Genomic DNA, 10,323 nt, shown 5'->3' with positions numbered 1-10,323 from the left:
AAACTAATGACTGCTTTGGCTATATCCCACAAGGTCTCATATGTTGTCTCTTTATTGTCATCACCTTGGATGAGATTATTAATTATTTTTATGATTTGCTGTTTGATCTACTCATTTTATAAAATGAGGTTATTTGCTTTTCAATTAATTTTTAGTCTATCGTTCCTTTTCATTTTACATGGACCTTTCATTTTACATTATTTTTATTGCATCATGATCTGAAAATGATACATTTAATTTTTTTTACCTTTCTGTATTTATTTGTGAGGTTCTTGTGCCCTAATATAAGATCAATTTTTGAGGAGGGTTCTGTGCTGTTGAGAAAAAAGCTTATTACTTAGCATCCCCATTCAGTTTTCTCCAAAGGTCTATCATATCTAGCTTCTCTAGCATTCTATTGACCTCCTTAACTTCTTTCTTGTTTATCTTATGATTAGACTTATCTAATTATGAGAGAGGGAGGTTGAGGTCCATGTCTAGTATAGTGTTGCTGTCTGTGTCTTCCTGTAACTCATTTAACTTTTCCTCTAGGAATTTGGATGCTTTAGCACTTGGTATAGTTTAGTATATAAATCACTGAATTGTCTTATTATTGATCAGAGAAATGCAGGTTAAAACAACTCTGAGGTATCACCTCACTTCTATCAGATTGGCCAAAATGACAAAATAGAAAAAATGTTTGATGTTAGAGGGGATGTGGGGAAATTGGGACACTAATGCATTGTTAGTTAATTGTGAACTGATCTAATCATTCTGAGAGCCCAAAGGCCATAAAACTGCCTACTCTTTGATCCAGCACTACTACTACTACTATTACTAGGTCTATATCACAAAGAAATCATAAAAGGGGGGGGACCCACATGTTCAAAAATATTTACAGTAGAAAAATTCATCTGGAAGAAGAAGCCAAGAATATTAAGAGAATCAGTGAAAAAATTGTGAAAGAAGGTGGCATAGCCAACAAGATCTCAAACTATATTTGGAAGTGATAATTAGCAAAACACTTTGCCCCCACTAAGAAATGGAGTGGAGGATCAGTGGCATAGATTAGGTGTAGCAAAGGACCATAATAACCTTGAGTATGATAAACCCAAAGATCTAAGATTTTTAGACATTCATTCATTATTTTACAAAAAACTTCTGGGAAAATTAGAGAGAAGTATGGCAGGACCTAGGCATAGATTATCATTTCACATTGTATGCCAAGATAAGGTAGAAATGAGTACATGGTTTTGACATCAAAGAAGGGAAGAAAGTAGCAAGAAAGAACATATAGAGTATAGAGAATATCGTGAAATATAAAAATGGATAATTTTGTTTATATAAAATTGAAATTTGCTATAAACAATACTAGAGTAACTAAAATGAAAAGGAAAGCAGAAAACTAAGAACATTTTTAATAATATCTCTGATAAGGTCCTCATGTGTCAAATATATAGATAATGAAGTCAAATTCATAAGAATAAGTCATTCTCCAGTTGATAAAGGTCAAGCTATATGAACAGACAATTTTAATAAAAAGCAAAACTATCTATAATCATGTTCTAAATCACAACTGATTTGAAAATGTAAATTAAAACAACTCTGAGGTTCCACATGACACCTATCAGATAGCCTAGTATGACAAAAAAAATGAAAATTTTAAATGTTGGAGAGCATGTGGAATAACTGGGTCACTAATATACTGTTGGTAGAGTTGTGAACTGATCCAACAATTCTGGAGAGCAATTTGGAACTATGCAAAAAGAAATATAAAACTGTACATAACCTTTGTTTCAACAATGCCACTACTACTAGTCCTGTATCCAAAAAAGATAAAAGGGGAAAAGAATCTTCATACAATTTTTGTTTTTAGTTTTTGCAAGGCAATGGGGTTAAATGGTTTGCCCAAGGCCACACAGCTAAGTAATTATTAAGTGACTGAGGCTGGATTTGAATTTGGGGACTCCTGACTCCAGGGCTGGTGCTCTATCCACTAAGCCACTTAGCTGCCCCTCATACAAAATTATTTGTAACAGTTATTTTGTAGCATTTAAGAATTAAAATTGAGGGGATGCCCATCAAGTAACAAATGGTTGAACAAGATAATTGCAATGGAATGTATTTGTACTATCATAAATGACAAGCAGGATAATTTCAGAAAATAAGGAAAGACATATGAACTGATGCATATTGAAGTGAACAAAGGCGGGAGAACATTGTACATAGTAATGGAAAATTATATGATAAATTATTGTGAATGACTTTAACTCTTTCAGCTCAACAATGAATCAAAAAAAATTCTGAAGTACTTATGATGAAAAACTATTCACTTCTAGAAAAAGGATTGATTTTTTAAATACAAAGTAAAGCATAACTTTTCTTTCTTCCTTCTTCTCTCTCTCTCTCTCTCTTTCATCTTCTGTACAAAACAACTATTAGGGAAATGTTTTACATGATTGCATATATTTGATCTATATCAGATTGCTCAACATCTCAGGGAGGGGAGGGACTGAAAATTTTAACAATAATTACGATTGCATATAATTGGAAAATTTAATAAATAAATAAAATATTTAACAAAAATACTTTAACAAAATAAATTAATGCTAAAATTTTTTTGCAAGTAATTGGGGGAAAATAAAATATCATTAAAGAACAAAAAAGAAAATGCAATAACCCAGACGACATAGAACAGTTTATCTCCTGAAGAACCTGATCCAGGTCAAGGAACAGCAGCTGTTAAAAGCAAACAATGAACAACTGGTTGGTTTAAGATTGGAAAAGGCTACAACAAGTAGTATCACCTTATTTAGTTATTTCATATCCAGAGATATGAGTTATCACATCCTGCGATTTGCTAAGCTAGGTGAATCAAAACCTGGGATTAAGATTCATGGGAAAGATGTGTAACCTCAGATAGGCAGAAAATACTGCTCTGATGTTAGAAAGTGAAGAGGAATTTAAGAAAACTCTTGATGAGGGTGAAAGAGGAGAGTTATAAAAACTGACTTGAAAATTATCATAAAATAAATTTAGATCCTTGCAACTGGTCTCATCACTTCCTGGAAAATAGAAGGAGAAGATATAGAAGCAGTGCCAGATCTTATATTCTTGAATTCAGAGATCACTGCAGATAGTTGCTGCAGCCATGAAATTAAGTCACTTGGTCCTTGGTTAGTGAAGTATTACAGAAAGTTGAAAAGAGGTTCTGGAAAGGAGATCACTGAGAGAAGAGGAGATCAGGGGCTTGAACAGACCTGATAAGCTGTAGGCTCTACTTGAAGAAACTCATAATTCTTTACTATTCTAGTGTTAGTTTGGGGGTTTCTCATGATGTACAATGCTAATTTCAGAGATTAATAATTTAAATGAACCATTATTTAATTATTCTAATTAATAATTAAATAACTGGTATTTATCTAGCATCTATGATGTGCCAGACACTTTAAATATATTATCTGATTGGATCTTCATAACAGCCTTATGATATATGTACATTAATTTCCTATTCACCAATTAGGGGAAACTGAGGTATACAGAAGTGAAGTGACCTGTTGAAGATCACACACCTAATAAATCTCTGAGATGAGTTTTACCTTTAGATGCTCTTGACTATAGAGATATAGAGTAGACTGAGACATGAAATAGTAATTTCCATCACATTAAATTAAAAAGTTTATGTACAAATAAAACAAATTATCAAGATTAGAAGGAAAGCAGAAAATTGGGGAGTTTTTAAACTATTTTTCAAATGAAGGTCTTATACTAAATTATATAAGTCACTTTGTCAACTCTATCAGAATATGAGTCATTCCCAAATTAATAAATAGCCAAAGGATATAAGCAGGCAATTTTCTGATGAGAAAATCAAATCAATTCAAAGTCATATAAAAATGCTCTTAATTTTTGTTGACTAGAGACATGCTGCTTAAAACAACCTGGAGATATCATTTTTTTGCCTGCCAAATTGACTAAAATGAAAGAAAGGGAAAATGACAAATGTTGGAGGGAATGGGGAAAAATTTGGACACCAATTCATTGTTGGTGGAATTGTGAACTGATCCAGCCATTTTGGACATGATTCTGGAACTATGTCCAAAAGGTTATTAAACTCTATAATAAATAAAGGGTTAGTTCTTGGTCTATTGCCAAAGATGGGGGAAAGGAAAAGAACCTATATGTTCTAAAATGTTTATAGGAACTTTCTTGATAGTGACTAAGAACTGGAAATTACGGGGAGGACTATCATTTGGGGAATAACTCAACAAGCTATAATAAATTATTGTAATGGTATATGATTGTTCTAGAAGATATGTCAAGCAAGATGATTCCATAATAACCTAAAACGACTTATAAAAGTTTCTTTTTTGGGAAGTTTTTTTAAAATTCATCTCCATTTTTTTTTATTACCTGTCTGCCTCTTGCTTCTGCTCATACCCAAGCTGATTCTTACCCTAATTCCTTCCTACACACCTCTGCCAGAAAACCCTAAGAGGACTTCTCACTTTTGGAGAGAATTTTAACCTAATTTGCTCCATCCTAATTTGCTTTCCCAGATATTGTATGTTCGATAAGATTTAGTACTCTCACAGTTTGCCTTCTTTCCACTATCGAGCCCCTTAAACAGAACTCTTGGCTATTCTCTTTGGAAGAACACAACATCTCTTGCTAGAACTCCAAAGTTCTTTTATCAGAACTCTCCTGCAAGAGACTTTGCTTGATTACTTAATTACCACTTAATTAACTATGATTGTTTAATTAAATCAAGATTGAAATGGTTCAGACTCCCTATTCGAAGGGATCCAAGTTCTCCAGGAGGTAACCCTCCTCTACAAATAAACTCTGTTGAAGAGTTAGAAACTTTAACTCAATTAGGACTTCTTTTCAAAGCTCTTTCTAGAAGTATCATCTATTTATACTTCTTATGTCCATGGGCTGTGTTGAGAGGACCCATGAAAGTGAGAGTAAAGTTTAGGGAACTACAGTATTAAAAGCAGATAGAAAATTGTAGAACATATGAATCAAATCTTCTTGCAAACATAAATTTCGCCCAGTAGTCACAAGGTGGCACCAGCCTACTGGAAGGGAGGAAGATTCTCATGCTTTATGGAAGTGTGTAACATCGCGGATAAGGCATAACTATTCTGAGCAGGGAGGCACTCCTCCCCAAATGAAATTCTCTTTTTCCCCCTTTTAAAAAGTTATTTATTTATTTATTTTGAATTTTACAATTTTCCCTCAATCTCGCTTCTCTCCCCCACCCCCACAGAAGTCAGTCTGCTAGTCTTTACATTGTTTCCATGGTATACATTGATCCAAGTTGAATGATAAGAAAGAAATCCTTAAGGAAGAAAAATAAAGCATAAGAGAGAGCAAAATTATATAGTAAGATAGCAGTTTTTTTTTTAAATTAAAGGAAATAGCCTTTGGTCTTTGTTCAAACTCCACAATTCTTTCTCTGGATAACAGATATTATTCTCCATTGCAGATATCCCAGAATTGTCCCTGATTTTTGCCCTGGTGGAATGAGCGAGTCCATCAAGGTTGATCATCGCCCCCATGTTGCTGTTGGGATGTACAATGTTCTGGTTCTGCTCATCTCACTCAGCATCAGTTCATGCAAATCCCTCCAGGTTTCCTTGAATTCCCATCCCTCCTGGTTTCTAATAGAACAATAGTGTTCCATCACATACATATACCATAGTTTATTAAGGCATTCCCCATATGATGGTCATTCTGTCAATTTCCAATTCTTTGCCACCACAAACAGGACTGCTATGAATATTTTTATACAAGTAATGTTTTTACCCTTTTTCATAATCTCTTCAAGGTATAGACCCAGCAAGAGTATAGCTGGATTAAAGGGTATGCACATTTTGTTGCCCTTTGGGTACAATTCCAAATTGCACTCCAGAAAAGTTGGATGAGTTCATAGCTCCACCAGCAATGTTTTGGTGTCCCAGATTTCCCACATTCCTTTCAAAATTGATCATTGTCCTTTCTGGTCATATTGGCCAATCTGAGATGTTTGAAGTGGTACCTCAGAGATGCTTAATTTGCATTTCTCTAATAGAGCAATTTTAGCAATTTAGAGCAATTTTTCATATGACTATGGATCACTTTGATTTCCTCATCTGTAAAATTGCCTTTGCATATCCTTTGCCTATTTGTCGATTGGGGAATGGCTTTTATCAAAATTTGACCCAGTTCTCTGTATATCTTAGAAATGAATCCTTTGGGGGTGGCTAGGTGGCATAGTGGATAAAGCACATGCCTTGGAGTCAGGAGTATCTGGGTTCAAATCTAGTCTCAGACACTTAATAATTACCTAGCTGTGTGGCCTTGGGCAAGCCACTTAACCCCATTTGCCTTGCAGAAAAAAACCCTAAAAAAAAAAAAAGAAATGAGTCCTTTGTCAGAAATACTAATTTTAAAATTTGTTCCCCAGTTTACTATATTTCTTTTGATCTTGATTGCAGTGGTTTTTTCTGTGAAAACCTTTTTAATTTAATGTAATCAAAATTATCTAGTTTGTTTTTAATGATATTCTCCATCTGTTCCTTGGTCCCAAATGAAATTCTCGATAGCACCTTTCCTCCCCTAATGAAATTGTGTTGTGAGGCAGACATCCCTAATGGAGGGGCACTCCCTGAAAGGAACTGTGATGAATAACAAGGTCTTCTTTGAAGTAGGAGAAATGTGGGACAGAAAAATTTGTTTTCTAATTAATCTCTTCCCTCGGCACTGACGATGTAACTTACATTAACACTAACTTCCCTTTGCTATTCTATTGTCCATGCTTTGAGATACACTCAATAAAGTTTTAGTAAAGTACCTTACCCTCCATGGCATACAACTTGAATTCAGGTCTTTCTGTCTCTAGGGCTAGTGCTCTATCCCCTGACCAATCTAGCTATCATAAAAGATATTTGCTAGATGGGTGACACTTGAGAATGCACTTTGAACTCTCTCTTCATCTGTTTTATTATCTTTAAGGTGAGGATTATCATTATATCAACTCCCAAGTTGTAAGAATATAATGAGAAGATAACTATAAACATTTAGAAGATCCTATGAGAGTGTATACATACATATATATATACTAAATATAAAACATTATTTATTATTACTATTATTGTTATGTAGAGGAACTAAGCTCCTCTTTCACTGTGAAAGGGTGAGTTTGTAATTGTGAGCTATTACTTATTAGAGATTTTTATTGACAGATAGAGTGCCCCTTTTAAAGACATGTTTAAGTCTTCTACTGAATACATTTTGGTTTGTCAAAATAAAAAAGGTCATTCAGTGACTGGGGAAAGGTACAAGAAACTTTGGGAAGTCTCAGTGTCAGAGAAGAGCAAAGTAGTCCTAGGACAGAAGCAGTTGGAGGAATGAGAGCATGGATGATGAGAATGGGCATAGCCTTAAGAGAGAGAGAGAGAGAGAGAGAGAGAGAGAGAGAGAGAGAGAGAGAAAGAGAGAGAACTAACTTAGTGCCTTCCAGGTTTGCCTATTGATAACATTGTCTGACTACTGATGGAATCTATGGAAGCTAACTGGATCAATTGCTCCTTCTCTGGGATACGTCTAAGTAATGTCAATGAGTCCAGTTTGATTCACTAGGCCTCAGGTTTAAATATTTACCTTTTAGCCCTAAAGGCTGACATTAAGCAACATCTTCACTTCTCTAGACTAACTACTAACTATAATCTATGTCCTTCTGGATTTTGAGTGAACTAGCCTACATTCATTCACTTTATGTGTTTATTTCCTTCATGTCTACTGATGGGTTTTTGCATCCAAATGTGTGAAATGAAGAATGAAAATTAGTCAAATCAAACCTTTTGGTACTCAGTTATTGATTATGAACTTACTGCTTTAGTTGTTAAGATAAATAACAACCACGACTTGTCTGAGGCTGTAGACAGGAATTCATGATGAGAAGTAGAAGCCCTTGGGGCAGTCACTGCATCAGAATGTGTTAAATGAACAGCAAAAAAATTGAGAAATGGAACATTTTGGTGGTAATCACTATTGATTGTGAACTTACTGCTTTGTGGTATAATAATGGAGGACTTTCATTCTCTTCTTTCAAAAATGTAATAAATCTAACAAAAACTATAAGAAGTGAAAGAAATAAATAGAATTTAAAATAAATATGTAAGATAGATAACTGAAGAGAAATAAATAGAAATGGAAAGGAATACACCTTTTCTCAGAAGATCCAAATCTTTACATAGACTGATCATATATTAGTACATAAAATATAATAACTAAAAGCAGAAAAGCAAAAATATTAAAAGTATCCTTTTTAGATCATAATCCAATAAAAATTTTATTTAATAAAGGACCAATTAAAGATAGAATAAATGCTCTTTGGAGATTAAACTACCTAATCTTAAAGAGTGAGTTAAAGAAGAAAGTATAGAAAAAAATAATTTCATTAAAAAGAATGACTATATAAGGCAACATATGAAAGCCTATGGAATATAGCAAAGCAGTGATTAGAAATAAGCACACACACACACACATACACACACACATATCTATATATCTATCTAAATATTTGCAACTATTCATGAGAGAAAGAGTAGATTAATGACTTGGATATGCAATTAAAAACCTAGAAAAAATATCTATATTTAAATTTAAAAATAAATTGTACCCAACTAAACATTAAATTAATAGTCACAACAACTAAAAGTGAATTTAATAAAATAGGGAGTTAAAAAATCCATTGAATTAATAAATAAAATTATGACTGTTATGATGAAAGCAAATAAAATAGATGGAGAATAGGGCGATTTGATTCTAAAAAAGAGAAGAAAACCAAATCACTGACATCAAAAATAAAAAGGGTAAATGTGTCACCAACAAAGATGAAATTCAAACAATTATATGGAATTATTTTGACCAATTATATGCCAAAATAACAATTTAAATGAAATGGAAGAATATTTACAAAAATCGAATTGCCTAGATTATCAAGAAAAAGTGGGAAATCTAAATAGACATCTTAAAAAAATAATTGATCAAGATATAAATGAATTTCCTAAAAGAACAGCAGGACAGGTGTATTTTCAGGTGAATTCTATCAAACATTTAAAAGAGAACTATTTCCAATTTTAAATAATTATTTGGAATCATAAGTAAAAAAAGAAATCTTGTCTAATTCCATTTATGAACCAAATATGATACTGACACCTAAACCAGGAAGCCTAAAAACAGAAATTTCATTGATGAATAAGAAAGTAGAAATTCTACATAAAACAGTAGAGAAAAGATAATAAAAATGTAGTGTAAAGATTGTACATTAGGATCAAGTAGGATTAATAAGAGTATTCAGAAATGGGTTACTATAAGGAAAACTATTAACATAGTAGATGCTTAAAATGAATGGAAATAAGATAATCAAAAGATAATATCAAAATATGCAGAAAAGATTTAGATAAATGTCCACTCTTTTAAAAATAAAAAAAACATTTAAAATATGGTTATAAATGCATTTTTAATTGGTAAAAAAGCATTTATCTAAAATGTCACAGTAAGGACAGGTGTTAAATAAGGATGTCCACTATCACCAATGCTATTCAATACTGTCCTGGACATCCTAACAATAGCAATAAGAAGAGAATAAGAAATAAAAGGAAATAGAAGAGAAAATGAGGTAAAATTCTTTTTGCAGATAATAGGACAATATAACTTAGAAAATCCCCGAGAGAAAACTAAAAAAGTAAATTTAAACAATTAATAATTTTGTGATACTAGTAGGATACAAAATAAATTGATATAAATCATCAACATTCATTTTTAACACAAAGAATGACCTGCAAGAAGTGATAGTAGAAAATAACTTATTTAAATGAGATCCTAATTAAATTACCAAAGAAAGATTGAATTAGAATTACTGAATCAGGGAAAAAAAAATAAAAATTCACTTGGAAAAACAAAAAGTTAAGATCATCCAAAGAAAAATGTGAAAACAATTGCAGAGGAAGGAGGTGTGGTAATAGCAGATCCTATACTATAAGATAGTAATTATCAAAACTACCAGCTAAGAAATACAATGTTAGGTCAATGCAAGAGAGTAGACATTAATTTACTACAGCAAAAAACAAAAACAAAAACAAAATAAAAAACAAGAATGACCTTCTATTTAGCAAGGGTAAAGATGTAAGATTTGGTTTATTTGTCACAATCAGAAATGGCCTCAACTGGAGAAGGGAGAGCCTTATGATGACTTTGAGATCCTTAGAAAATTGGGGGATTTACAAAACAGAGAAACTGGGGGGCGCTCAGGGGAACTGACCCTGAGGAGGGATACCCACCTAATTTGTAGGG

The sequence above is a fragment of the Macrotis lagotis genome, chromosome 1, assembly GCF_037893015.1.
Source record: "Macrotis lagotis isolate mMagLag1 chromosome 1, bilby.v1.9.chrom.fasta, whole genome shotgun sequence".
Taxonomy (NCBI): Eukaryota; Metazoa; Chordata; class Mammalia; order Peramelemorphia; family Peramelidae; genus Macrotis; species Macrotis lagotis.
The sequence above is the reverse complement of the archived record's forward strand: the minus strand, read 5'-3'. Positions refer to the sequence as shown.